This window comes from Bubalus kerabau, chromosome 19 (assembly GCF_029407905.1).
Source record: "Bubalus kerabau isolate K-KA32 ecotype Philippines breed swamp buffalo chromosome 19, PCC_UOA_SB_1v2, whole genome shotgun sequence".
Classification (NCBI taxonomy): Eukaryota; Metazoa; Chordata; class Mammalia; order Artiodactyla; family Bovidae; genus Bubalus; species Bubalus kerabau.
Window position 1 is genome coordinate 6,755,545 of NC_073642.1, and position 23,655 is coordinate 6,779,199.

A 23,655-nucleotide genomic window follows, 5' to 3' on the forward strand; every position below is an offset into this window, starting at 1 on the left:
TCAACATCTACATTAATCTCCAACGTGGTATAGGATATGATTTATTGGGCGAAATTTTTTTTCTAAAAAGGCAGTTTTTTTTTAATAAAGAAAATAATAAATCTCATACTTGGAATTTGGATGCAAACACAAATTTTTTGGGGGGTCTATTCAGAATATATTTTCAGAACTGAATTACTTTTTAAGTGACATCATTAGTTTCTTGCTCTTTCTAAACAATGAAAATACATGTACACTCAATACAGTAGGTAGCCAGGGTCAAAATGGGATCTATGACAACTAAAAGGAGGTTGTCTTTAAATGCTTGTTTTTTGTATATGCAAAAGACATCATGTTAATAATTCTGAAACTGTTATGCCATTATGCATACACCAAACTAGGCAAAAGATTAACAACAGTCTTGCTGGCTTCTCCATATGAATCCTGAAAAAATTCTTTACAACTAAAAGAAAAGGGATCTTTCTCCACATCCATTAAATCCTAGATCTATGAATTCCATTAGGGTTAAGAACACATGCAAAGTGACTTCCACACATTACACCAGAAACCGTCCAGGAATTACTCATTGGGAGAACTGCCATCCCATTCTAGTGGGGTGGGTGTGCCAAGCCCTTTGTCACTTAAACAAAGAAAGGTCACACTGCCCAGCACCTGGATGAGCTATGGGGAAAAGTGGCAGTCACAGGTGGTGGCGGCTGCAGACCAGAATTTTCAACCAACCCAAATTAGTGCAGACTACTTTGACCTTATCTCTTTTCACAATCTATTTTTCCCTGTCAAATTTCTTCAAGGAAGCCAAAGACTCTGCAAACATGCGCTTGGAAATAAATAATATTTGGCTTAAAACTGCCTAATACTTTTAAATAAACAAACTAGGCATGTTCAGGACTCCTACACAGCAAGCTATAAAAACTGCAAAGCCCAGGAGATAGTGAAGGACAGGGAAGCCTGGCATGTTGCAGTCCAGGGGGTCGCAAAGAGTCGGACACAACTTAGAGATTGAACAACAACTTGTATGGATGTGAGAGTTGGACCATAAAGAAGGCTGAGCACCGAAGAACTGATGCTTTCGAACTGTGGTGCTAGAGAAGGTTCTTGAGAGTCCCTTGGACTGCAAGGTAATCAAACCAGTCAATCCTAAAAGAAATCAACTCTGAATATTCATTGGAAGGACTGATGCTGAAGCTACAATACTTTGGCCACCTGATGCAAAGAGCCAACTTACTGCAAAAGACCCTAATGCTGGGAAAGATGGAAGGTAAAAGGAGAAGAGGGTGGCAGAGGATGAGACGGTTAAACAGCATCACCGATTCAATGGCCATGAATCTGAGCATACTCTGGGAGACGGCGGAGGACAGAGGAGGCTGGCGTGCTGCACTCCATGGGGTCACAAATAGACACAATTTAGCAACAGAACAGGAGAAGGCAATGACACCCCACTCCAGTCCTCTTGCCTGGAGAATCCCATGGATGGAGGAGCCTGGTAGGCTGCAGTCCATGGGGTCGCTGAGGGTTGGACATGACTGAGCGACTTTCCTTTCACTTTTCACTTTAATGCACTGGAGAAGGAAATGGCAGCCCACTCCAGTGTTCTTGCCTGGAGAATTCCAGGGACGGGGGAGCCTGGTGGGCTGCTGTCTATGGGGTTGCACAGAGTCGGACACGACTGAAGCGACTTAGCAGCAGCAGCAAAGGAACAACAATCCTTACAGAAATGGTTGATGCTGGAACTGGGCAGGAAATACAGAAGATGAGCCTAGAGCATCTTACAGTGCCAAAAGAGAAGGAAGTACTCCAAGAAAAATGCAAAGATGTCAAGGGGATACAGGAGCCAACTAGAAGAGCTCTCAATAGCCATGGTGGAACAAATCAAACAAGATAATCAAAGTACTATTAGATACTATCCCAAACTACACCTAAGTATCAGTAAGTCTGTATTGATAATGAACAACTGATTGACTTTAAAAGGGGGAGAAGAAATAAATCTCTTGTTCAAAATTCCGAATAATGTGTGTAGATTCACCCCCTCCCTTCACCCTTAAGGAGGTGGAACACAACTCCCCTTTCTCCTTAAGTGTGACTTCCTTTCAAAGATGATGAACCACTTTTCAAAGAGGATGAACTTTTCAGTGGGAAACCTGAAAGACAGTGCATCAGCTAGATAATTATGGCCAATATCAAGAGCACCATCAAAATCATGTTGTTAGCATGATATGATGAGAATGGCAATTTACCTGTGCTCTTTCTCCCCAAAACCCACAGCCACAGTCTAATCATGAGGAAAATACCAGACTGATTCCAATTGAGGGGCTATCTACAAAATATCTGAAACTCTTCAAAATGTCAAGATCATCAACAACAAGGAAACAAAGAAATCTGAGAAACTGTCACAGTCAAGAGGAGCCTAAAGAGACAGGACAACTAAAATGGAATGTAGTATCCTGGATGGGATCCTAGAACAGAGAACAGTTATTAGGTAAAAGCTAAAGAAATCAGAACAGAGTATGGATTTTAGTTAATAAAACTATTCAATACTGTTTCAATAACTGTGAGAAATGTGTCTATTAATGTAAGACGTTAGGGGAAGGTGAGTGTGTAATACATGGGAATTCTGTATCACTTTCAACATTTTTCTGCACATCTATAAAACTGTACTAAAATAAAAAATGCAAACTAATGTCTTCAATGATGAGCCTGCAGCATTTCCACACAGAACATGTCATTATTCTCCATGTGATCCACACCTCCATTTCAAGAATGAACACCACTGGATGCCTTACTTCTAAGTATTTCCTCGGTAACCCCTGTCCTCCTAAGAAAAGTGAAGATGACTTTTCACAGTCTTGAGCCTTTAAGAGTCCTTGTTTTTGTCATCGTTGCCTTCCATACACCCATCACCACTTCCATGAAGGCAGCAGAAATGGTGGGGGACGGCAAGTGAGGTGGAGGTTGAAAAGAATATTAAATGGCATTAATTTATTAATAATATCAAGAAAGGTTTTGTGTTAAAGGTCGAAGTGACTCAATTATTCCTCTCTATAAGCAAGATGCACAAACAACTCGTGATAATCCCACACCATCTACTCCAATCAGACAAACGAAAGTCTACTGAGTACCTTATAGTGCCTGGCATACTATGAGTCTTTGGCCACTGGTATTATCCCTGGAGAGAACTTACAGAGTTTTCGCATACTCCAAATGAATCAAATACTTGTAGAATGGTTAGGATCATTTTTCTTTATTCTGACCATACCAAGCTCTAGAAATAAAAAACACAGGTTTAAAGCAAAAAAAGCACTTTGTGCTTCAGTCTTTATGCGAAAAAACACACACACACACACCATGCACACACGACTCCTGTCCTCTTAAATTATGAAGGCCAAAGACTTATTACCAAAATATCCTAATAGTCCAAAGCATCAAGCAACTTAATTTCATCGCGGTGTAATTTTATGAGTTTGCATTTAATAGAGTAGAAGCATCCATGTATGTGTAAGTAAAGGGAAAAAGGCTACTGAACTCAGAAAGTTAACGTAATATTCAGTGGTAAAGTTACCATTAAAAACTACAGCAGAAGTACAGAGATAAGACAGAAAAAAATCTATTTCCCCTCAAAAAGTGCAAGTCTGAAAATCTGATAGCTCATGGAGTCACATATAAAACAAAATGGTGAAGGAGTCAATTTTCTAAGTAAACATATGTACAATGCAAGTTGACTCAGAATGACTAAAACTCTGAGGGTGCAATCTTTAGAAATTCCATTCTAGGTTTCAGTCAGAAAAGGAAAAAAAAAAAAACAAAAACATACTAACAAGGAAGACTTTAGAATTATGTATCAAAATGAACTGCTTCCCAATGTATATCACTTTTATAAAAGATTTTACTGCCCAATGTTAATAGTGTTTAAATTTTGCAAATTCATCTTTTCTACTTTACACTTAAAAAAGAAAACAATCTAGGCCTCCAAGCTTTCACAATGTTGACCATATTAGAAACTACAAATTTAGGAATTACATGCCATCTTATTTCCATACAGATATCAAGTGAACCTCATTAAGTTAAAACCAAACCTTCTTGCTTCATATAATTAAAATAAATCTATATTCATAGAATAAAGAATAAAATAGCTATAAAGCAAAATATATTTAAGATCTGTCTAAAATTACATAACTTGCACCAAATTTGCCCACATGTCCCCAATTTCCTTTGGCATAAATGATTAGTCATTAATAGCTTTTGCATATTACTTTCACTGAAAGGCCACACATTTTTTGATTAAGGGACACAAATTAGAACTGTGCTTTCAGATTTCACACGAACTGGAAACAAGGTAACAGCTTGCTACTCAAAAAAAGAAATAAGCATTTCTTTGCAGAATAAACAGAGATACAGGCTGTAAGGAAATAAAATCAGTAACTCCAAGGATACTGGATCTAAGGGGAAAAAAAAAAACACCAAAAAACATGAATAGCTCACAAATCCCAAGAGGGAAGATAGATGCAGAAATACTACAATGCCCAAAGCATGTAACATGGCTGCGATGGATGTTGATGAGGTCGACTCATATAACCAAGAGCCTGGAACCCAAAACGAAGTAGAAGTGTTATTTTAGGATCACTTGGCTGAGTACCACAGTGTTTCTGTTTTAAAACAAGTGAGGGTATTCATATTTCCTCCAAATTACTGGGCCTCCATATAACAAGTATTTATAATCATGTACAACTTTTCTACAAGCTTCCTAAGTTCTGACAGAAAGACCAACAATTTTCATGGAATGTAGACAAGGCAACAGAGGAAATTTTGTAGTTCACTTACTTCAAGTCAATTTAAAGTGTAAATCACAAGTATCATATATGATGAAATCTTGTCAACTTTATCTTTTTAACCTATGTCTGGCCTTACCATCTTAGCAGCCTCATATCAGTACCTAAGTTTATGAGAAAGGAGATAAGTCTTCTACGTAGGGCATACTTTCTGTTGAAGATGAAGTGAAAAGGCTGAAAGTCAGGTATTAGATATGCTTACAGAAACGACCTGATTTTACAGACTTTTTAGGAATCATATGTACTTCTGTGTTATCAAAGTTCAATGTGAACAAAATAAAGTGGTATTTGTATGTGTCATAATATAATTGTGAATGGCATCACTTTAGGTATGAAGACAGTCAGTACTGGCCACAGCATACTCAAAATGCATCACTTCAATTAAAATCAGTGATTCTCCCTATGGGGTTATAAATCTTACTTGGTTACCAAAAAAGCTGGGTGTTTATATTTTTTCTTTTCAAAACCATGTGTCTGACAATAGAATTAACAAAAAGTTAACTACCAGACTGAAGAATATAAATCAATCAACAGGCTTTTTTGGTAATACAGTATTCACATTAAATGTTTGGCATAATCTAGACCAAATACTCTCAATCATGCTAACATTAAGAACAGATGTTGACAATTTATATATACTCCATAATCTTAGAAAAACCATTAAAAGCTGAGAGGATCAATGAAATAGTTAAGAAATCAGAAAGAACAGAGAGGAAAGTAGTGGTCTCTCTTTACCTTACATACTTGACTCAGCACAGGTGATAAAACCCCTCAGAAATGAAAACATGCTAGAGTTCAATCTAAAGCAGAAAAATATTTAACTAAGAAGGCCTGAACAGAAAATACACGCAATTCATCTTTACCTTAAAAACATGCTTCAAGTATTTTAGCAATTTTTTAAAAGGTCTAAAGTAATCATTAGGCATTTCTCTGGCGATTCACGTATTTAAATAATGAAAATTGCCTTCTACCTAGCTTTTACTGAAATGCAGTGAACCCTACATGTACAGAGGGAGCTTCCCAGGTTCCCAGTTGGTGAAGAATCTGCTTGCCAATATGGGACACACAAGAGATGTGGGCTCGATCCCTGGGTGGGGAAGATCCCCTTGAGGAGGAAATGGCAATCCACTCCAGTGTTCTTGCTTGGAAAATTTCATGGACAGAGGAGCCTGGTGGGCTGCAGTTAATCATGTCACAATGAGCCGGACATGGGACATGGCTGACCATACATGCACTCTACGTGTACGTACAAAAGGTGCCCTAAATGTTCACTGTGGAATAGTCATTAGTCAATACTGATTCTAAACCCCATTCAGTAGCATACATTCTCATTTTGGTATCCAGTTCCAGGTCTCAAGATTACGCAAACCCTCAAAGCCCTTTAAAAGTATCTTTAGCTGCACCTTGACAATTAGAAGAATCAGGTAAGAGATTCATTTCTTTATCCGGAAGGCAGAAAGTCCAGAGGAAGAGAACAAGTCAAAGATTTCCTAACAACTTTTGCTATTTTAAGCACTTCTTTGCATGTAAAATTCCCTAAAAAATCTGTGATAATAAAATAACTCTGAGATTAACAAGCGACTTTATACTCCTGTTATTGGATGTTAGAGAAGTTTTTCACTTGGCTCATTTCTGAATTAACTCTAACATGATTTCCCTGTTCATATCCCCTCTTTAGGACTTACATGAATGTCCTAAACTTACCTTTAGTGCATTTTAAAAGGTGGCAACAAAATACAGATGCTTAAATTTCAATCTAACAAATTCTCTATAAGGGTTTCAAAATAAGAAATCTTATGAAAAGTGCCAAAATAAAACCCTACGTTCTAAACATACCAAAATATTCTTTTGCCCTTTTTTTTTTTGATGTTTTGTAGCTTTATTAGTATAACATTTCTCAATGTACAATAAATTTTACATATTTAAAAAGTACAATTTGGTGAGCTTTGATGCAACTATGCACTTATTCCCATAGTCAAAGTCCCCTCTTAACAAGTTACATGTTTCCATTTATTATTTCATATATGTGAAACATTACACACATTCTAAAATTTACCTCTGCCCTAAAATATAGGATTTAGCTTCTCTATTTTATACAACAAAAAATTCTAGCTAAGAAAAATAAATGGTTTTCTAAATAAAAAAATAGAGAAAGAAACAAAGTAAAAAGCTTTTAGTGTTGAGTGTTGAAGCTGTGTTTTCTACCAGTGTTATTTTATCCTAAAGTTCTTGCTCTTTCAGTTACATCAGACTTCTCATGTGTGCATACTCAGTCCCTTCAGTCATGTCCAACTGTATGCAACTTTTGTTTTTAAATTCCTGAGCGTCAAATGATTAACAAGATATTGCATAAAGTTTTATAAGTACTAGAAAATCTGAGATATAACAAATATGATTTATCTTTTTATAAGTTTCATAGCCCTTACATATCTGTCACACGGAAACACACAAAAGCCCAGAGTTAATTATACATAAGTGCTTCAGTAGAGTATTGCTTTCATATCATTCACATTATTAAGGTACACAGATTCACTTTTTGCTATAGGAAAAAAAATCACATTATTTTCTGAAACTCACAAATTTCAAGCTATTACTGAACCTTCCTTCACGAACTCTTGTGAGGTAACTCAAAAGATAATCTGATGGAGGTAGAGGAATGATAGCAAAGAAGAGGGGAAAACAGAAAATTGTGGTTTAATTAAAAAGCAGAGTCATCCAGAATTAACAAGCAATTAATAAGGAATTGGGCAATTCCTATGAGAATAAGAGGGGCTGGGGGAGCTACAAAAAGGTCTCAAAGTCTCTGAGTAGGGTAAATGGTGGAGTGTACCAAAAGACAAATGCAACACATGGAAACACACTGTTCAGAGGGAAAGGCGGAAAAAAGGTCCTGGGAAAGAGAAGTTATTAAAATGTTAAAGACTGGGGCACGGGCAGCGTTTTTGTTTTTGCTGGAAAGCTAGAAGCCAGAAAAGGGGTGCATTGCCAGGTAACTATCCAGAAGAGAAAGCACCGATTAATGAGGTAGGGGCCAGGAATAAACAATGGGGGAGGGGAGGGCTGGCTCGTTACCTTGACGGTGGAAGCTGGTCAGAGCTTCGCGGCTGCTCGGGCGGGTGGGCAGACCCTCTCCTGCCGTCGCTCGCCCCCCAGCCAGCTCACACCTGGAAATCAGAGACCCGTGAGCGGGGCAGAGCCCCGGGGCCGGGGCGGAGGGGGCCCCGGGGCAGAGAGCGGGGCGGGCCGGCAGGAAGCGGCAGGCTTCCCCTCCGTCCCGGACCGGCCCCTTCCCCTCAGCGGGGGTAACCGACTTTTACCTGTCTCCTCAGCTGCTGCCTCCCTTCCTTCTTCCAGCCGCCTCCACACTCACCAACTTCTCCATTGAGGAAACAGCCCGGGCAGGGCCGGACCCGGCTGTCCCTGCTCCTCCGCGGCGCCTCCCGGCCCCAGCCTGCCAGCATCCAGATGGCCCGGCCGGGCGGAGGCGGCGGCGGTGGCCGCCGGGCGTCCTGGGGCAGGGGTGCAGGGAGGAAGTCCCGGCGCGGGCGGGGGGCAGCCCCGGTCCGAGCGCTCGGGGCAGGGGGCTGCCGCGCTCCTGGCCGGGGGCGCCCGGCCACTGAGGGGCCCGGGAGGGCTCGGGGCGGCGAGGGCCCGGCTCTCACGGAGCCCGTAGTGCCTACCGCCGGGGCGCCAGGCAGGGGGCTTTCGGGATGCACTTTGCACCGGGCCACCCCCGCCCCCTCCCTCCAGCACTTTGGGGTCACTGGGACGGGACCAAGCCCTCAGCAGCCAATCAGCGGCCGCACTGGAGCCGGAGCCCGGAGCCGTAAACCAGGTCTGAGGTGGGTGGGGGCGGTGGGGGGTGGGGGGGACTTGGTTGGTTGGTTGCTTCCTTCTCTCCTCCTTACCCCAGCGGCCCCCACCCCTTGCCTGCCGTAAAGCGGCCTGCGTATTCGCGACAGTTAGAGGAGGCGTGCCGAGCGAGGCTAGGAGTCGCCTCTGATTGGTCACATTCACTTTCCCCCCCCCCTCCCCGCCCCAACTTCGCGGCTTCGGACGCTCCGCCCCTGGCGGAGGGACTCCACGCGGTTGCTAAGAAACACTATATACCGAACAGGACCTCTGCGCAAGCGGGAGGAGGCAGCGCCCTGTACTTTCTGTGAACTACGGTGGCCCGGAAGGGGCCGGCGTTTGCTCGAACGGCAAAGCGGAGGCGGCGTGGCTTGAGGCAGATCTCCAGCAGGTAACTGGAAGAGGTCGCTACGCTCGGCGACGGGGGAAGCGGCTGTGCGGCCGATGAGAGGCTGTTTCGAGGCTTAGGACTGAGGAGGTGTCAGTCCCCAGGAAGCGAGGAGAGGCGCTCCTCGTCCCGCCGCCGTCGGTGCTTTTCAGACGCGAGCGCGGGCTCCTAGGCTGCGCTCCAGGGCCTGAGGCGCCGTTAGCTCCCGGCTGGGCGCGCCTCGCCTCACGCGGAAGAGGACACTGTGGCTTGGCGGTGACGCTTCAAGGGCTTTCCTGCGAGGACAGCGGCCCTTGAGAATTCCTGCGAATGAAAGGGAAAAGAGTGGAAAATGTGGGAGATGGCCGTGTTTATTAAGTGCGTTTTTTCACTTACCAGGTATTTACCCTAAGCTGGGCAGTGTCCTAGCCGTCAGGGAGACAACAGCGAACAAGATACATGTAATCCTTTGCCCTCGTGAAGCTTTCAGATCAGATCAGATCAGTCGCTCAGTCGTGTCCGACTCTTTAGCAAAGAGACTGACAGACACGAAATTATTTACTAGATAGGGATGGGGTCGAGCTTGGCTTGGACGTGATGGCTCTTTTAGCTAGGAAGGGTCTCTGAGGAAGTGATATTTGACTCGCCATCTGAGTGAGGAAGACTCAGCCATGCTAAGATCGAGGTGGGGGCGGGGGCGGGGGGAAATCAAAGTCCGAAGTCTCTGACTGGAATAATCTTTGCCGTTGCTAGGAATTGCAAGAAAGAAGGCCAGCTAGTCAGGCAGGGAAACTGATTGATAATGAAGTTGGTTATGGGAGTGGAGGGTGTACGACAGGCTGCATATCTTGCAGGACCTTGTAGCAGGTGGTCGGGAAGATCTATTTATGTTTTGAAAAGATCACTGGCTGCTCAGTGGAGAAGACTAGCTGAGAGTGAGGTTACTGCAGATGTGAAAGATTTGTGGTAGTCCAGGCAAGAGTTGACATTATCTTAAACTTAGTCACCCAGTACAGCAGACGTTTGCCTACCACCAGTGTCCTCAAGAAATGCCTATCTAATTGTATAAAGAAAGTATGTATTTCAACATATCAACTACTTTTATGTAATAAAATACATTAAGATGTTTTGTGGCAGATGGGGATCACTGCAAACATTTCAAATTGATATCCTGCTATTTTATTGTACATTATCATTCATCAAGAATATTCATTTTTCTGCCTTCTACATGAGCTGTTTATTGGCTTAGGTAGGCAAACTGGACTCAGGCCTACCCAGGGAAGCTCATAGTCAAGTGTGGGGAAACCAAATTAGAAAATTATTGCAGACAATTCAGTGAGACAAATACTATATATAGCCTGAGGGAGCACTTGGCCAAGGCCCTTAATCCTGACTTGGATATGTGGTAGGCTCCCCAAGACTGGAGGTTTCCTCCTTGAAGGTTGAGAGTGGGAGGGGAAAGGCCAAGTATGATTTTAGGGAGAATGGGCCAAGAAAAGTAATCCTTAAAGTGCACAGAGTTTCTGAGGCCCTCAGAGAAAACCTGGAGCTAAATTTGTGGGGCACAGACCTAACAAGACTCCAACAGTCAGATCTTGAAGGGCATGCTAAGCCATGTTCAGGAATTTGTACTTTATCCGAATCAAAGTGGAGATGTTTTTCAGAAGGAAGTGCGTGTCGGGAAACAACTACTTAACAAGGACTCTGTTGTGGTTGTCCAGGGTAGGAGTGGTGTACTGTAACAGTGGCCATAAGGGTGGAAAGAAGTGAGGTGAGAGAGGGTCTGGAAAGATAGCCAGGTTTCTTGCTTGGGTGACTAGGAGATACAGGTGCCATATACTGAGATGGCAACTTTGAGAGACCATAGAGTGAGTTGAGTTTGTGCTGAAGGTGCTGTGGAAATTCCAAGTGGAGTTCTCCACTGGAATTTAGATATTTGAGAGTGGACCCTAGAAGAGAGCTAAACCTAATTGTGGATTCTGGAGTTGTTAGTGTGGAGATGTTAATTCAAGATATTGAGAGACTGTGAAACATTAAGGAGACTACAATCAGCTCTCTGTTGTATTCATGGGTTCTGCTTCTGTAGTTTCAGCCAACCTCCAGTCAAAAATATTTGTAAAAAGAAAAAAGTTCCAGGAAGTTACAAAAAGCAAAACTTGAACTTGCCACCAGCTTAGCAACTATTTACATAGCATTTATATTGTATAATATATTCTAAGTAAGCCAGAGGTGATTTAAAATATAGGAGAGGATGTGCATTGTTGTTATTGTTCTTCAGTAGCTAAGTTGTGTCCGACTCTTCGAGACCCCATGGACTGCAACACACCAGGCTTCCATGTCCTTCACTATTTCCCAGAGTTTGCTCAAATACATGTCCATTGGGTCAGTGATGCTATCTAACCATCTCATCCTCTGCCTCCCTCTTCTTTTGCCTTCCATCTTTCCCATCATCAGGATCCTTTCAAATGAGTCAGCTCTTTGCATCAAGTAGCCAAAGTCTTGAAGCTTTAGCTTCAGTATCAGTCCTTCCAATGAATATTCAGGATTGATTTCCTTTAGGATTGACTGGTTTGATTTCCTTGTAGTCCAAGGGACTCTCAAGAGTCTTCTCCAACACCACAGTTCAAAAGCATCAATTCTTCGAAGCTTAGCCTTTATGGTCCAGTTCTCTCATCCATACATGATTACTGGAAAAACCATAGCTTTGACTAGATGGACCTTTGTTGGCAAAGTGATGTCTCTGCATTTTAATACTCTGTCTAGGTTTGTCATAGCTTTTCTTCCATGGAGCAAGTGTCTTTTATATTCATGCCTGCCGTTACCATCTGCAGTGATTTTGGATCCCAAGAAAATAAAGTTTGTCACTGCTTCCACTTTTTCCCTTTCTATGTGCCATGAAGTGATGGGACCGGATGCCATGATCTTAGTTTTTTCAGTGTTGAGTTTTAAGCCAGCTTTTTCACTCTCCTCTTTCACCCTCATCAAGAGACTCCTTAATTCCTTTTCACTTTCTGCCATTAGAGTGGTGTCATCTGCATATTCGAGGTTGTTGACATTTCCCTTGGCAATCTTGATTGCAGCCTATGCTTCATCCATCCTGGCATTTTGAATGATGTACTCTGCATATAAGTTAAATGAGCAGAGTGACAATATACAGCCTTGACATACTCCTTTCCCCAATATTGAACCAGACTGTTGTTCCATGTCCAGTTCTAACTGTTGCTTCTTGACCTGCATACAAGTTTCTCAGGAGACAGGTAAGATGGTCTGGTATTGCCATCCCTTTAAGAATTTTCCACAGTCAAAGGCTTTTGAGTAGTCAGTGAAGCAGAAGTACGTGTTTTTCTGAAATTCCCCTGTTTTCTCTCTGATCCAACAAATGTTGGATGTGCCTGGATTATATGCAAATAAGGGACTTAAGCATCTACCGATTTTGGTACCCCTGAGGGGTCCTAGAACCAGTTTCTACCCAGAAATGACTGTAGCAGGAGAAGAACTGAGCAAGGATGTCTGAGAAGGAATTTCCAGAGAGGGAGAAGGGGCTCCAAGAGAGACTGACTTGTCAGGAATTTGTGTGTGTATGGTGGTGGTGTTCAGTTGCTAAGTTGTATCCAACTCTTTGCAACCACGTGGATGCAGCATGCCAGGCTTCCCTGTGTTCAGAAAAAGGCAAATTTATTTATTTATTTATTGGTTTAGCGACACCAAACACCACGTGGGATCTTAGTTCCCAGACCAGCAATCAAACTTATGCCCCCTTCAGTGGGAACTCACACTCTTAACCCCTGGCCCACCAGAGAAATCCCAAAGCAAAATATTGTTTAATGGAGGGACTACACAATTATTATCTATGTGAACATGTGCCTATTTTTCCTTTAAAGAATATACCCCTTTGGCCAGCAGTTCTGATGATGTTGTAATCAGAAACGCCCTTTAGGAAAAAGCCTTAAAGATTTGGCAGGGGTAGGAGAGTGAAAAGATGTATTATAAATTGAGAACCATCATGCATGATAGAGAAGGCACTGAAATAGTGTGGATCAGTGTTAATAGTCACATTGGTAGCCCTAAAGACTTCTTTCTCTTGTTCTATGTAAGGCTTTTCAGAAAATACAAATTCTTAAAAGAACATTCTTACTAAACATTTGCTTAAATTAGAAAAAAATAGAAGTTTTATACTACTAAGAGCCAGGCTGCAAATTATACAGGATAAGTTTTTAAAAACTTATGTTTTTTTTAAACCAAACCCACCCAGGAAGTATAGTATCTAACTGTATTTTCAAAGGAATATGTGCAGGACTGCAAGCAGTTTCCAAAGGGATTTCAACAGGAGTGTGGAACAATGGTACTTTACTTGGAATTACTCTTCCTAAAAAAACTACTTTGAAGGCTAGTACATATTTTTGTATGTATAATTTCCAATTAAAAAAAATTTAATTTCTCTTTATCCTTAAAATACATAACTTAATCTTAACTAGAAACCAGTTATATTCAGACATATTAAGTGGTATGATACATTAGCAACTTCTGATCTTTCAATTCTCTCATGATTTCTTCCTGATTTATTATAAAAACAAATAACATCACAAAGTTTGGACAACAGCTTATAATACCTAAACTTCAATACAACTACCAACTTTATTTTTGCATACTCTTTTTGTCTTCAGACATTTCACACTTTTGACAATACATGTGCCCTGGGGGATTCCATGGCAGTCAAGGGGTTTGGACTATACGTTCTCTGGTCAGAGAACTAAAATCCCATGATCCATATGGCATGGACAAAAAAAAAAACTTGTGTTATGAGACTTTATTGGTACATTTTGCCTAAATAATTGCTGCCTCCTTCTTGGAAACCCAGATCGCTACCTGACATCCGCTAGCACTCTTGGGTTCTGGAATTGCATAGAGGCTTTATGAGTTATCTGGGCCAGTGATTTTCAGGTTTCATAGCAATGGGACTCCAGTGTAAAAAAAAAAACAAACAAAAACTGTTGACAGGGATATTTTACCAGTATGAATGTAAATTGTAAGTTCAGTTTTATAAAGTATACTGACTACAGAATCAGGCAGTTTTGAATTCCAAAAAGAATAAAATAAATGAATAAATCTGTGAAGTTGTGGAGGACATGTTCAGTCTCACAGCATCGTCAGCCCCATGCAGCTCAGTGTGTTGCTAAATGTTGCTTCAACCAAGACATGAAGGTCTGCGAGCTTAACAGAAGTTGGTATCTGAGTTGTGTCCTAACTTTTCCTAGCTTTTCCTTTTCTCTGGTCATTTATTTTTCACTTGAAATCCTTTGTTCAGGTTGCAACAGTTTGCAAGATTACCGAGAGGTAATTGTATCACAACCAGGGAACATGGCATAGAGAATGTGCTACTAGATAATTCTAAATTGATTTATTGTGTTGGTGATCTCAAATTTGATAATTCTTAAACTATAACTTTTCACTGATTTAGCAGTTTAGATTGCATAATATTTTTAGCAAATTAAACTTGATTAGATTTCACCAGACATACTTTACTTTGCATTTAATTAGGTGATATCAAATTCACACAAATGGAAACACTAATTTTACAACAGATAAATGAAGTAATTCCAGATCAGCGTTTATGATTTTTTTAGTTCATAAAACCCTGCTGTTCTTAGTCGCTCAGTCGTGTTCGACTCTTTGCAACCCTTTGATCCTGCTAGGCTAGGCTCCTCTGTCCATGGGGATTCTCCAGGCAAGAACACTGGAGTTTGTTGCCATGCCTTCCTCCAGGGGATCTTCCCAGCCCAGGGATCAAACCAGGGTCTCCTGCGTTGCAGGCAGATTCTTTACCAGCTGGGGTACTAGGGAAGCCCCCATAAAACCCTGACTCAGTCTTAATTGAGTTTCTACCCTGTATAGAAGAGTACTTGATCATTGGAAAAATGTTCAAGCCCCCCTGCAGCAACTCTGACTTACTTGGTGCCCAGGACTCAGGCATCTTTCCTAGTGCCCCAGTGAGTTCACTCTGTGACTGAAGTCCAGAATCACTGCCCAGGAGACTGTGTCTCAGCCCTTAAATCAGGCGGTGTTGATAATACAGAGAGAGAGCAGGTTATGCCGTGAATGACAGCAGATACCATTTTTGTGACTACAGGGAAATTGAGACCTACATGTTGTTAATATGGCCACCAGACAGTCTATCATCTGCCTTCCAGCATAACTTTGTTCAGCAGTACCTGGAAGGAAAGGAGGAAGGAGCTGGATATAGAAATTCCTCTTTATAGACTTTGACCTTACAGTCGGAAGAAAAAAATGCTGAAAGGAAGGAAGCTAACTACTGGCTCTCGAGCTTCCTTATAGCCCTGATCAGACTTTTTTTTCCCTTCAGGGTAGTTTTAATTTGCCCTTTATTGTGACTCAACGTGTGCAGCTCCAGCACACTGAGCACACTGTTAGGTAACACAGCAAAGATTGAATGAGCTCAGAACTCAAGCCCTACTGTGGATAGTACTGCTATGTATAACATTTATTTTTTGACATGAAAGTTTTATTGTATTTTAAAATTCAGAAGCTAAAAGTTACACAGCAGTTGAAAGTTTTTTTGAGATCAAAATAGTACTAAAATGAACTTTGTAGCTGATTTTAGGATTATTTCAGACATACGTATTACTAATGAACACTAAATGAATGAAGTTAATAGATCTCTGAGAACTTGACTGAAACAATATTCAGCCATCAAAACATTCAATAAATATTTAATGCCTACTGTGTACCTGGCATTGTGCTAGGAGCTGGGGAAGAAGTGATGAACTAGACTCCTCTTTAAAGTAGGAGTCTTAGAAATCATTGCACAGATCATTTAAAGTACAGTTGTGACATATTCTGTAAGAGGACAGTAATTCTAGAAGACTGAGTCTAGGTATCTCAGGAGGACCTAACCTTGCTGGAGAAAGTCATATTTGAAGCTGAGCTATGCTTAGTCACTCAGTTGTGTCCGACTGTTTGTGACCCCATGATGGACTGTAGCCCACCAGGCTCCTCTGTCCATGGGATTCTCCAGGCAAGAATACTGGAGTGGGTTGCCATGCCCTTCTCCAGGGGATCTTCCCAATCCAGGGATCGAACTCAGGTCTCCTGCATTGCAGGCAGATTCTTTACCATCTGAACCACCAGGGAAGCCCAAGAATACTGGAGTGGGTAGCGGGAATCTTCCCGACCCAGGAATCAAACTGGATCTCCTGCATTACAGGTTGATTCTTTCAGCTGAGCTAGTAGGGAAGCCCATATTAGTTTCAGGTGAGCAACATAATGATTCAAGATTTGTATACAGTGTAAAATGATCATCCCAATAAGTCTAGTTAATATGCATGTCCTCACATAGGTTTTTTGTGTGTGTGATGAGAACTTTTAAGATTATCCCTTAGCAATGGGAACAATGTACAATACAGTATTGTTAACTAGTCATTGTACTGTACGTTACATCCCATGAATATACAGTCACTGTACTGTGCATTCACCTGTTTTGCCCACACGCCACCCCCTGTTACTGGCAAACACCAGTCTGTTCTCTGTATCTATGAATTTGTTGTTGTTTTTGTATGTGTGTATGCTCAGTCTTTTTCGACTCTTTGCAACCCTATGGACTGTAGCCTGCCTGGCTCCTGTGTCTATGGAATTTTCCAGGCAAGAATACTAGAGTGGGTAGCCATTTCCTACTCCAGGGGATTCCCAGCTCAGTGATCCAACCCACTTTTCTTGATTTCCTGCATTGGCAAGAGGATTCTTTACCACTAGCACCACTGGGAAGCTTTATTTATTTATTTAGATTCCACATGTCAGAGAGATCATATGGTATTTCTCTTTATCTGACTTATTTCACTTAGCATACTACCCTCAAGGTCCATTCACGTTGTCACAAGTGACAAGATTTCATCTTTTTTTTTTTTAATGACTGAATAATAATATCTGTATCTATAGAAAAGTCATATTTTCTTTATCCATTAATCTGTTTAATAGACACTTAGGTTGCTTCCATGTCTTGACTATTGTGAATAATGTTGCAATGAACATAGGGGAGTATATATCTTTTCAAGTTAGTGTTTTTATTTCCATTGGATAAATAGCCAGAAGTGAAACTGCTGTTTCATGTAATAGTTCTAGTTTTAATTTTTTTGAGGCCCTCCATACTGGTTTCTATAGAGACTGCACTCACTTATATTCCTGCCAGCAGTGCACAAGGATTCCATTTTCTCCACATCCTCATTGAGACTTGTTATTTCTTGTCTTTTTGATAAACTGCCGATATAATAGGTATGAGGTAATATCTCATTGTGGTTTTGACTTGCATTTCCCTGATGACTAATGATGTTGAGTATCTTTTAGTATTACCAGCTGGCCATCTGTATGTCTTTGGAAAAATGTCTGTTCAGATCTTCTGCCCATTTTTTAATCAGCTTTTTGTTTTTTGACTTGGGAGGATTCTTTGCTATAGAATTTATGTGAATTCGTTATATGTCTTGGATATTAACCTCTCGTTAGATATGTGGCTTTCAAATATTTTCTCCCATTTTGTGGATTATCTTTGCATTTTACTACTTGATTCCTTTGCTGTGCAGTTTATAGAAACTAAGTGTGTGTTGATGGATGAATGGATAAAGAAAATAACAAAAACACCAAGCTCATGGATGCAGAAAACAGATTGGTGTTTGTTAGAGATTGGAAGGGTGGGTGGAGGTGGGGGGCAAATGAGCGAAGGGGACCTGAAGTTACAAACGGTCACTTATAAAATAAATAAGATGTGGAGCTGTAATGTACAGCAGAGGTCCCCAATGCCTGGGCCAGGAGCCGTTACTGTCATCAGGCCGTGGTCAGTTAGGAACCAGGCTGCACTGCAGGAGATGAGCAGGGAAGCTTCCTCTGTCTTCCTTCTGTATTTGCAGCCACTCCTCATTTCTCGCATTGCCACTCATCTCCACTTCCTGTTAGATCACCGGCAGCTTTAGATTCTCACAGAGCAAACCCTACTGTGAATTGGGCATGCAAAGGATCTAGGTTGCACACTGCTTATGAGAGTCGTAAGCCTGATAATCTGAGGTGGAGTTGAGGTGGTGATGCCTACAACTGGGGAGGGGCTGCAAATACAAATTATCATTAGCAGAGAGGTTTGACTGCACAGAGCCATAATAAGTCAGCTGCTTGCAGACTCATCAAAACCCAGCAGTGAGTGGCAAGTGACAATTAAGCTACATCTGGTGGTAGGCTTTCTAGTGATAAGTGAGCTGATGCACTTCAACTGCACAGCTGTATCTGGTGGCAGGATTTAAGTCAGAATCTGATATTTATTTTAGTCTGTGCGTGGCCTGTTCATTATTTTATTTGCCACTTCTGTCTGTGCCCTCTTTCCTGCTCTACACACTTGTCTTAGTCACAGCTTTGGTAAACCCACATGCTAACCCTAGCCAACATGAGTGGAAACCAAACATCACTGGAGAGTTTCTTTGAAAAGTGGGCAAGATTCAATGATAAGACAGCAGAAAACTCTTAAGACTGTCAGCAAAAAGAAAGCTGCATATAAAAGAAAAACTGAGTTCCACTTAAATTATGGGTTCATTGCATCAGGTGCTTCATATTCTCCAAGCTCGCTTTGTATCATATGTGGAGACACTGGCTATCCAACCAAGCCATGAAACTTTCGAAAATGCTTTGCCACTTGGAGACCAAGCACTGTGCATTAGAAGACATGTCTTTGGAGTTTTCCAAAAGAAAAAAGACATGAATACAAAAAACAGAAGCAAGTATTGAAGGCCGCCACTTCATCAAATGTGTCTGCACTGAGAGCATCATTCTTAGTGGCTGACAGCATCTCTAAAGCTAAGAAGCCCTTTCCTGTTGGTGAAGAGCTGATCCTGCCCGCCGCTTAAGGACATTGTCCTGAACTTTTAGGAGAGGCTTCAGTTCAAAAGGTGACACGTGTTCCTCTTTTGACTAACACCATAACTAGATGAACTGATGAAACAGCAGAGGATCCTGAGGCACAATTATTAGGGAGGATTAATGAGTCGCTGTGGCATGTAATCGATGTTGACAAGTCTACCGGTGTTGACAACAAGGCAACAAAGCTTGTCTTCATGCAATATTTTCAGGAGGGTGTGCATAACAAGGTTATGTGCACTTTTGTTGCCAGCCAACACCACAACTGCAGAACTATTCCAGTCATTGGCTACTTATCGGGAAACTGAATTGGTCATTTTGTGTCAGTATGTGCCCGAATGGAGTGGCTGCCGTGACTGGACGACTGTTTGGCTTCACTAATCAGGTCAAAGAGGTCACCTCTGACTGTGAGTCTTCACATGGTGTCATCCATAGAGAAACGCTGGCTAGCCGAAAAATGCCACCTGAGCTTAACAGTGTTTTGTAGGATGTGATTAAAATTGTTAACCATATTAAGGTACATGCCCTTAACTCACTTCTGTTCACATAGCTGTGTGAGGAGGTGGACGCAGAGCTTATATGTCTTCTCTTATACACAGATAGTTTTCTAAAGGTGGATCACTGGCCAGAGTTTTTGAGTTACAAGAGCTGCTCCAGAGATTTCTTTTAGAAAAACAGTCACCACTGGCAAAACATTTCAGTGACACAGAATGGGTTGCAAACCTTGCTTACTTGTGTGACATATTCAACCTTCTCAGTGAACTCAATCTATCACTATAGGGAAAAGGACCAGTGTGTTCAAGCTGGCAGAAAAAGTGGCTGCATTCAAAGCCAAACTGGAATTACGGGTCGATGAGTGAACGTTGGGATTTTTGACATATTTCAAACATTAGCAGAGATTTTGAAAGAAACTGAGTCGGGGTCTTCTTTCTCCCAGCTGGAGCATGATCACCTGTGTCAGCTTTCAAAAGAGGCAGCATAACTTCCCAACCACAAAAGACCTCTGAACTGGGAAGGAACAGATCCATGACCTATTTGTGAATAAGCCAGGTGAATAAGTAGAGGATCAACTGCTTGAGATCACAAATTACAGTGGCCTTAAAAGCATGTTTGAGACAACTTCAGATCTCCGTATGTTCTGGATTAAACTCAAGGCAGAATATCCTGAGATTGCCACAGAAGCACTAAAAAGCCTGCCTCCATTTCCAGCGTCCTCTCTTTGTAAAGCGGGGTTTTCTGCAATGACAGCAACCACGACGAGATTATGGAGTAGACTGACATAAGCAGCATGCTTCGGGCATCACTGTCTTCCATCACCCCCAGATGGGACTGTCTAGTTGCAAGAAACCAAGCTCAGGGCTCCCACTGATTCTGCATTATGGTGGGTTGTGTAATTATTTCATTATATATTATGTAATAATAAAAGAAATAAAGTGCACAGTAAATGAGCTTGAATCCTTCCAAAACCATCCCCCCTCAGCCCCCAGTCTGTGGAAAAATTGTCTTCCATGAAACCAGTCCCTGGTGCCAAAACGGTTGGGGACTGCTGATGTACACCTTGGTTAATAGTACTATTGCCTTTGAAAGTTGCTAAGAGAGTATATCTTAAAAGTTCTCACCACACCCAAAGCTTTTTTGAAATTTTGGTGATGGATGTTAACTGGATATAACATGGTGGTCATTTTGCAATATATAGATGAGAGTGTCATGTTGTACACCTGAAACTAATATAATGTTATATATCAATTATACCTTGATTAAAAAAAAAAAAATCTGGTAAACAGTGACTTCTATCTGTGCCTTCCTTAACTTGCCACCACCTTAAAAGTGGGGGTGGAGCATTGTTTTTTTCTCCCGTCATGTTCATTCTCTTTTAGCCATTTTACACCATAAATAGAAGTGCAAAGGCTGTAACAGAAAGGAATCTGGGGAGTCCATCCCTCTCTGTGTTGTCTTGTTTCCGGCTGGGGCACAGGAAACACTGACAGATGTGCACTGGGGATTACTGTGGAGACAGTCACACTTAACCCTTCCAGTGTCGTCATGTCCTTGAACATGGAAGGAGAATGAGGCTTAGTAGCTTGCCCTGTGGTAACCCTGATGTGGTGGAGACATGTGACTGTAGACCCCAGTTCCAGGCTCTTACCAGTATAGCACTTTGGGAGAAAAACACTTTTAATCACTTAATCATATATTTTAAGTCTTTATAAGTTAATTATCAGGCTTTTGCTTTATGCTAAAAAAAAAAAAAAAAGAAAAAAATCACCTGACCTGTATCAGAGTTCTGCCAACAAGAATTTAATAGGAGGTCAATTTACAAACATGAGACAGGGTCTAAGTGTTCTTAGTGTTTTAGCAGTAACCTGGAAACTTGTTAGAAATAAAAATTGGGGGGCCCCATCCCAGAACTACTGTATCTGAAACTCCCAGGCATGCAGTCTGCTCTTATGTGCCTTGCAAGTGATTCTGAGGCAGCTAAAACTTGTTCTAAGGAAATGAGCAAAGGACGGCGTTCCCTGGGGCCTGGTCACTATGTGCTCTCGGCCTGGAGGTAGGTAGAAGGAACAGTTCCTGAACCTGGAAAGAACAGCCTGTCCCCACCCCCACCCCCCACCACAGGTCTCCTTCTGCAGCATGTATGGGCGTGGAGAAAGGGGAAGGGTAGAACCAGTAGCGCGAAGGGAAGGTGCCTAGCCCAGGACACGGTGTGGGAACATACCCTTCATCTCCTTCTGCCTCTGGGGTAGGGAGGTGCTCTTGAAATTGGAGTTGACCAGCGGTGATTGCCTTGGTGGTGGACATGGGTGATGGGAACCTCTGTCCTTTCATTTTCTGGGCCTTCTCAGTCCTTCACCACCTTTTCAGCCTTTCCAAACCTTGGCACTGCCACCCAGGGTCTCCTCCCCCTCCCAACTTTCTGTAGAGTCTAACCAGTCCCAGACCCATTTTATTTTTTTGGACAAAGTAAATGGTGTATTAGTTGGGGGGAAGGGACTGGAATCTCAGAAGCAGCCTTTGTTGAGAGTGCTTCAGCTTCTACCTTAAGAATCACAGCATCCTTGTAAATGGAGAAAGAGAGAGAGAAAGTAGCCATTAGCCTTTGGTCAGATTTGAACCTACTGTTGCGTTAGGCATATTGTTGCCCTGTATTGAGAGATTCCAGTCACTTAGGAAACTATTAGCTTCTCATAAGGTAAGGTAAGTCACTTCAGTCGTGTCCGACTCTGTGCGACCCCATAGATGGCAGCCCAACAGGCTCCCCCGTCCCTGGGATTCTCCAGGCAAGAACACTGGAGTGGGTTGCCATTTCCTTCTCCAATGCATGAAAGTGAAAAGTGAAAGTGAAGTCGCTCAGTCGTGTCCGACTCTTAGCGACCCCATGGACTGCAGCCTACAAGGCTCCTCCGTCCATGGGATTCTCCAGGCAAGAGTACTGGAATGGGGTGCCATCGCCTTCTCTGATTAGCTTCTCATAGAAAAGTTTTTTTTACTTTATATATTGATCATGAAAGTAGTTATTTTCCTGTATTCTGAATTTAATGTAGAGGTTAAATATAAAAACTTTCTAATCTTTTATTACAAGACAAGGTGTAAATTACTAACAGCTTCTTTTTTGATAATTTTAAAATTAAGTTGTGGGAGAATGTTGTATAGTAGACTGCACTTAAAGGTGCTGTTTCTTAGGAATTTTTTAAGAAAATATTTTTAAATAACCATCCTCAGTTTTCAATCCAGAAATATTTAAGATCAGAGTTCTAATATGTTTACATGCGTGCGTGCTAAGTTGCTTCAGTTCTTTCTGATTCTTCACGATCAAACCCATGTCTCTTAGAGCTCTTGCTGTTGTTCAGTCTCTCAGTCATATACAACTCTTTGGGAACCCGGGGACTGCAGCACGCCAGGCTTCCCCTGTCTATCATCAGCTCCCAGAGCTTGCTCAGACATCCATTGAGTTGGTAATGCCATCCAACCATCTGGTCCTCTGTTGTCCCGTCTCCTCCTGCCTTCAATCTTTCTTATCATCAGCGTCAGGGTCTTTTCTAATGAGTCAGCTCTTCGCATCAGATGGGCACAGAATTGGAGCTTCAGCTTCAACATCAGTCTTTATAATGAATATTCAGGATTGATTTCCTTTAGGATTGACTGCTTTGATCTCCTTTTAGTCCAAGGGACTCTCAAGAATGTTCTCCAACACCACAGTTCAAAAGCATCAGTTCTTCAAAGCACAGCCTTCTTTATGGTCCAACTCTTAAATCCATTTATGACTACTGGAAAAACCATAGCTTTGACTGTATAGACCTTTGTTAGCAAAATAATGTCTCTGCTTTTTAATACTTTGTCCAAGTTTGTCATAGCTTTTCCTTCAAGGAGCAAGCATCTTTTAATTTCATGGCTTCAGTTGCCATCTGCAGTGATTTTGGAACCCAAGAAAATAAAGCCTCACTGTTTCCCTTGTTTCCCCATCTATTTACCATGAAGTGATGGGACCAGATGCCATGATCTTAGTTTTTTGAATGTTGGGTTTGAAGCCAACTTTTTCACTCTTCTCTTTAACTTTCATCAAGAGGCTCTTTAGTTCTTCGCTTTCTGCTTTAAGGGTGGTGTCATCTGCATATCTGAGGTTATTGATATCTCTCCCAGCAATCTGATTCCAGCTTGTGCTTCATCCAGCCCAGCATTTCTCATGATGTACTCTGCATGTAAGTTAAA

The 23,655-nt window shown here is 41.8% G+C and overlaps 2 protein-coding genes across 12 annotated transcripts in view; one reads left to right on the forward strand and one right to left on the reverse strand.

Moving 5' to 3' along the window:
- Positions 1-8,635, reverse strand: part of ASB7 (ankyrin repeat and SOCS box containing 7) — a 56,024-nt gene extending 47,389 nt beyond the window's left edge. Inside the window, exons 1-3 of one of the 4 annotated variants that reach the window (XM_055556774.1) lie at positions 8,141-8,630; positions 7,896-7,987; positions 3,179-3,259 (exon numbers count right to left, since the gene is read on the reverse strand). The gene's annotated coding sequence lies outside the window, so the exon portion shown is untranslated. Of the gene's footprint in view, positions 1-3,116; positions 3,260-7,895; positions 7,988-8,140 lie in introns of all 4 variants that reach the window. The other 3 variants (XM_055556773.1, XM_055556771.1, XM_055556775.1) reach the window with 3 other exon arrangements.
- A 271-nt stretch (positions 8,636-8,906) lies between these two features.
- LINS1 (lines homolog 1) overlaps positions 8,907-23,655 on the forward strand; it is a 32,533-nt gene continuing 17,784 nt past the window's right edge. For 5 of the 8 annotated variants that reach the window (XM_055555521.1, XM_055555518.1, XM_055555525.1 and 2 more), the window contains exon 1: positions 8,908-9,066. The gene's annotated coding sequence lies outside the window, so the exon portion shown is untranslated. The other 3 variants (XM_055555524.1, XM_055555519.1, XM_055555522.1) reach the window with 3 other exon arrangements.